At 32.4% G+C, this 6989-nt stretch overlaps 1 long non-coding RNA gene across 1 annotated transcript; it reads left to right on the top strand.

The window, feature by feature from the left end:
• Nucleotides 1–279: 279 nt before the first annotated feature.
• On the top strand, nt 280–1755 carry LOC133814059 (uncharacterized). Its single transcript, XR_009884771.1, has 4 exons — nt 280–611; nt 739–825; nt 910–960; nt 1591–1755. It is a non-coding gene; the product is annotated as an uncharacterized LOC133814059 (long non-coding RNA).
• Nucleotides 1756–6989: the final 5234 nt, after the last annotated feature.

The raw sequence follows: 6989 nt of genomic DNA, 5'->3' as shown, positions 1-6989 counted from the left end.
ATAATTTTGACACATGTTCTAATATTAGGGGCGACACGTGTCGCCCCTAATATTTCTATTTTTGACACATGTTCTAATATTAGAGGCGACATATGTCGCCCCTAATGTTCTGACACATCGCCCTTGATAAGAATAATTTTGACACATGTTCTAATATTAGGGGCGACACGTGTCGCCCCTAATATTTCCATTTTTGACACATGTTCTAATATTAGGGGCGACACGTGTCGCCCCTAATATTGTTAAAATACCCTAACCCCTCCTAGCCGCACCTCTTCTCCTTCACTCATTTCAATCTGAAAATTTTCAGCCGCCCCTCTTCCCTCCCTTTCCATACCCTCTACAACCCCATCAGCCGAACCATTATCAGCCGCCTCATCATCATCCTTGTCTCCCAACCCCAGGCCGAACCACCATCATCCTTCTCCCAACCTCAGGCCGAACCACCATCAGAGAAAACCTCCAAGACCCAAGACCCAAGCCGAACCACCATCAGTGAACCTCCGACCTATCCGACACAACCCCAAGACCCAGGCCGAACCTCTGACCTTGCTCCCTCGTGGCTCGGACTCCCTCTCGGCTCTCTCTCCAGACGGTCGGCCACAACACAGGTAACCTCTCGGCTTTTATATATTTTTTACATATATTTTATATATATATATATGTATAATATATAAATAAAACTAACCCATTCTATATATATATATATATATAGAACCTCTGTTTGATTGATTGTAGAAGAACCTCTGTGTTTGATTGTAGAAGAAAGCAAGAGAAGGAAGCGTTTTGAGGGTTCGGTGCAAGAATAGCCTATACAAAAATAACGTAAGTCCGAACCTACTTTGGGTTAATTTTTCTCTTAGATTCTGAGTTCTAAATTCATGTCAAATGGTCTTGTTGTGTTCATAGTGTTTTGTCCTAAGTTGAGAAGAAGAAAGAACACACCAAGAACCGGCCAAAGTAAGAGTTATATATTCATAGATTTCCTTCGTAGTTTATGGTTCCGTTTTTTTTCATTTTCGTTGTTTATACTTGGCTAAAATTCTGGGTTGTTTGGTGTAATTTAAATCACTATGTTGAGACTAGAAACACTCATTAGGGTGTTGGGGATGGTTTAATATAATAGGGCTAGAAGTTTGATGTGTTTGGTGATGGTTGATGCTTGGTAGGGGCGGTTATGGAGTCTTATGCTCCATGGTTGACGGTGGAGGGGAGGAGAGGGCGGTGGTGGTGATGGGGTGGCCGAGAGGATGGTTGTGGTGGTGTAGAGGAGAAGCCTTGAGTGCCTTGTTGATGAACCATTGGGTCGGGCAAAACGTGAGGGAGAGGCCAAAGGTATGTGTGAAGATGGTGACCATGGGTGGGTATGTGTGAAGATGGTGACGATGGGTGGTCACGTGTGCATGTGGTCAATGTGGTCAAATGGTTACAAATGGTCACAGATTTGTAACCAAAAGGAGCAAAATGGTAGTTGGTCCAAAAAATTTAGAATTTTGTTGCGGGGTGATTAGTGGTGAAAAATACATATTTATTGATTTTAATGACCAAAATAAATTAAGTTTAACTAATATTTGGGTTGATTTTGTGTAGAAATTGAAGGAGTATCTCTTGGAAATTCGGTCACTGGAGTATAATATAATTTTGTGGCATCAATGTATTTATTTTTTAATTATGTTATTGGTTTAATTAATATAATTAATATGTGAATGTGTGTACAAAGTAAGATGTGTTTAGTTATATATTTATATATGTGTATAAAATTGTAGCATGTGTTAGTATTTAAATTTGATTAATAATATGTATATTCTGAATGTTCTGGGAATTTTCTGAGTGTTTTTTGTAGGGTTTACAATTTTTGGGATATGTTATAATAGAGATGTTATGCTGCCGAAATTTTGGTAGAGTTAGAGAACTAAATAAATAATAATATAATAAATAAGACATTGAATACTTAGAATTAAGAAAATAAATTAAAGAATAAATTAAAATATTAGATAAATAATTTAATTTAATATTAATAATTTTAAAATAAAGTGAAATTATAATTTAATATTAACAAATTTAGTAATTTAAAAATAAATTAAATAATTAGATATATAATTTAAAAATAAATTAAAAGTTAGATAAAAAATTTCAAAATAAATTACAAAATTATAATTTAATTTAATATTAACAAATTTAGTAATTTAAAAATAACTTAAAAATTTAGATAAATAATTTCAAAATAAATTTCAAAATTTTAATTTAATTTAATATTAACAAATTTAGTAATTTGAAAATAAATTAAATAATTAGATAAATAATTTCAAAATAAATTAAAAGTTAGATAAATAATTTCATAATAAATTACAAAATTATAATTTAATATCATAAGATTTTATAAGACATCATAAAACATCTAGTGTTAAAAAATATTTCTTTTTTTGTTGCTTTTCTTTGGTGATAAAATTTGATCACCAAAGATTGGATAGGCGTTTTATATATTATCACTTAGTGATAATGTTTTATTAATTATTTTCAATCACGAAAAGCCTTAGACCCGTTCGGTGAAGCTGAGTCAGTAAGAACTCTTAAATATGCTTCTCCGAATTATCCAGGACGGTATGTGTCCACATGGATAGTTTGGATTTGTTGTGTACCTATAATTTGATCTAGTACTCATTTTGTTGTTTCGTTAATAGAGATTTCAATATGTGTCTCCTTATTTGTTCTCGTAAGTGGGCAAACTTAATTTTAGTCTGCCCACTTATGAGAACTATAGGGAGCTGGATCGTCCATATTACCTCCCCAATATCCTTGGCCGATGCCGCCACCGCAGCAATCACAACCACAGCCACCGCAGCAATCACAACAAGAAGACAATAGGGAGGAGGACGAGGCAACTGACTTAGGAGACTAAGTATATATTTTTATTAATTATTGTTAAATTTTATGAACAATATGAATATTTGTTATGTTAATGTATTATGAATATTTACAATTGTTATTTTAATATACTAATTTGAATATTTAATATAATATTTTTATTTTTAATATATTTGTTTTCAATTAATTAAAATTTAAATAATTATTTCGATAAATAATTATTTAAAATTGTATTTAATTAATTAATTTTATTATTTTTTTATAAATAAAGTAGTATTAGGGGCGACATTGTCGCCCCTGATAATATGCCACGTGCACTATTTGGGGCGACAAAATATAGTATTAGGGGCGACTTGTCGCCCCTAATACTATTTAATTAATTAATTTTATTATTTTTATATAAATAAAGAAGTATTAGGGGCGACATTGTCGCCCCTGATAATATGCCACGTTCAATTATTTGGGGCGACATATTACAGTATTAGGGGCGACACGTCGCCCTTAATAATTAAGTATTAGGGGCGACTAATAGAGTATTAGGGGCGACATATCGACCAAAATAATTCAAAATTTTCAAATTTTTGAGGCGAAATTTCAACTTTTAGGGGCGACTGTGTCGCCCCTAATATTTGAATATCAGGGGCGACCCTACAGTCGCCCCTAATGTACCCTTCAGGGACATTTTTCCACGGGCGACTGATCAGGGGCGACAAGTCGCCCCTGATACATATTAGGGGCGACTTTTTGGGTTATTAGGGGCGACATGCGTCGCCCCTAAAACTCATTTTTGTTGTAGTGCTACTTACACATTACAGTGTTATGTTCTTTCCAAAACATTAGCAAAGTAGATAAGATCAGATGTATTTGTTACATCGGACAGGACCGATATTGACAGTTGATAAGATAAGTAAACATACTATTATTATCTATTCTAGTCACATCATATAGTTGACCATAGGTCAATTCAATCTCAATTCTGAGTGGTTAGTATTCTAACTGATTGTATTATTTGAGTTCTTTGACTTGTTCGTTACCAGCTTACCCTACGGGCTAGCCCATACTTACATCTTGGGAACTCGGTAGTATAATTGAGTGGGAGTGTTAATCATAGATATGAACATCTATAGCTTCTGATGAAGAAGTGAAACGATGGTTTCCTTTTAGTTTGGTTCAAGGTGTTAAATGATAGAGATCCCATTTCAGTAATTAAATTAGTATACTGAAATATCATTTACATGGAACTAAGTGTTTTTAAGGATAAAATACAATGAGGGGTAAAACGTTATTTTAATCCTATCTCATTGTAGATAGTTTATAGAGGATTGAGTGACAATTATGGTTGTAACAATTGATAATTAATTGTTAGAGAATATATATTATTGCTCAATGGAATTGTGGAAAAACCAAATACAACTCTATGCAAAAAATACAATGGACAAGATAATATTGATTAAATAAGTATTACAACTCAATTGCTCAAAATACAAGTAAAATAAAAAGATGTAGAAGAGAAGATTACAAACTCAATACCATAACAATACAAGTAAATAAGAAGAACAAAAGAATGAAAACACAAACTTTCACACAACCAAAGTGTAGAGTAGTGGAGATCACCAACTTGAACAAGGTTCAAGACCTTTGTCCAAAAGCTTATTTCCCCATATTCTCTAAGCACTAAGGGATCTCTCTAGGAAATAGCTCTCTGGAATTATCAAGCCTTTTGGTGTATTTTTCAGCTAAGTGCTTTGTGGATGAAAAATGGTGTGTCTTACAAGTGAGCATTAGGCTCCTATTTATAGAGTTTGAGATACCCCTTTGAATTTCAAATTCCTCCAACCCCCATGGTTGTTACCAATGTTTAATTGGATGCTTTATGAATTAAAATAAAGATTTGGGAGTTACTTAGCTGTTGGAAACGTTCAAAATTGGATAAAAACTGAAATTCAAAGAAGCTGTCAGCCACTAGAGCCGCGGCGCTTGTTCCAGGCACCGTGGCGCTCAGTAAGGTTCAGCAACAAATTTTTTCAGTTTTTTCCAAAACGTTCCAATTTATTCTCACTTGATTTTGTAACTTCCATACACAATATGAGAGTTAAAATCACATTTCTATTAGCCATTTCTCATATGGCTTTATGAAATCCAATCTCAAATGTGTAACATATAATATACACATTATTGGGTAATATTTGGGAGTTACAAATTTGTAACTGATTTTGTAACTCCAAAATATGTCACATTTGGACACACACATGTGTCCAATTTTGTGACTCTCAATAATATGTTAAAAGGTGTGACAAATCACATTTTGTTACATTATTTAATCTAATATTATATTACATGAAATAATATAACATTCCTCCACTAGATTAAATAATCACTTTTTGTAACACTTATTTAATCAATCAAACATTATATTAAAATATAATATTCCCCCACTTGATTAAATAATCACTCTCTATAGAAACCTTTGCATTGGTGCATAAAGTAAAATGTCTTTCGACTTGAATTTTACCTTAGTGTAATTATCACAAAGTTTGTTGAAATTTTGGTTGCCGAAGCATTGAACCACTATCCCTTGATAACAAACCGGTGATAACACACACACCTTTGCTATGTTCACTTGAGACCTCAATGTCTCGCTTTTGCACCGTTAATGGCCATGTCCACATTCCATTCATAGACTTTTCTTGAGAATGACTCCCAATTCTCATGAGGGGCGGCACCACCCCTAGGTCTATATAGGTAGAACTCTTACAATATTTTGTTACCCTAAAATACTTGTCTTTTCAAGATTGAGTTCTATTAAAAAACCTTTCGGTTTTAACCCTCATTTTGGTAACACAGTAGTTCTCATATCTCAGATGGGACAAAATTTGAGTACTACTATCTATTCACTTGATTGACTTGTTATTACTTATTGAACCTAATACTAGTTTGGTTACTAGTATTAAGATAGGTTACCATCAACCGTGAATCTCTTTAAGGAGTCTAAGTCCCACCTCTTGAGATGTAGAAATGATTCCATTTGAATAATTTCTTTTCTCATGTATGCATACTTAGACACTCTCATTATTTTATTCAAACTTTGTTGCTAGCCATAGTTTGATTAAAATAGTTATCCCTTTAAAATAGTGATTTTGACCATAGTCAACACCCCCACTATTTTATAGTTTTATATCCAAGATAAATATTCTCCTTGAATATTAATTCTAGAAACCTCTTTGTTTCTGAAATTCTCCTTTATGTTTAAATTGATTCCTTCTTGAATCAAAATATTACAAACAATTTCTTTAGACACCAAGCATGTCTAGATTTATCCATTCTATACATATATAGTCAATGTGAATTAGAATGTGGAATTCCAAATCACCTATTTGATAGAATGACCAAATTAATCAAATGATTAACAACAAAATAAATTGATTAACTTTGGAGCATCACCCCTACATTTCTCACATAATGATAATAAAATATCACTTTAAAATAGAAATCTCTTCATTTCTATTAAGTCCTTTATCCTCCAAGATAAATCTAGACCTATGATTCTCAAAGTTCATCATGAGTCCTCTATGCCACATGATAAACTCTCAAGATAAAACCTCAATGTTTATCTTGATTTATTTACTTGCTAAAACAAGGCACATTCTTTCAAAGCAACTTTTACTTTTAGTTGTCTAAATAATCTCAAAATCACTTAAACAACTTTTGTGTATTTCTTAAGAGTCTCTTTGAGATTCTTTCGAAGACACATCAATTTGACCTCCATTGATTTTCTCATCAAAATCAAAATGAAGATGTCAATTTTTTAAACACTTTAAATCAAAGAAAATAAACCCTCATTGATTTATTTAAACACTTTGATTTCTTATGTTTTTGTTTAAAATTATTTCATCATTGAGATTAATTTAAACATATCACCGTCTTTAACCAAAATGAATAAAGTTCTCTTTTATTTACCATTGGTGTAAAGATTCAAAATTGCTCCTCCAATTTTGAAATGTCTCCTCATTGAATATTTAAGAATTATTGTCACTAAATAATTCTCAAATATATTTCATTTGACCACACTCTAGACTTTAAGTCTATTGAGTCAACATGTCATCCCACAATTTTTTTGAATCCAC

The sequence above is a fragment of the Humulus lupulus genome, chromosome 1, assembly GCF_963169125.1.
Source record: "Humulus lupulus chromosome 1, drHumLupu1.1, whole genome shotgun sequence".
Taxonomy (NCBI): domain Eukaryota; kingdom Viridiplantae; phylum Streptophyta; class Magnoliopsida; order Rosales; family Cannabaceae; genus Humulus; species Humulus lupulus.
The sequence above is the reverse complement of the archived record's forward strand: the minus strand, read 5'-3'. Positions and strand labels throughout refer to the sequence as shown.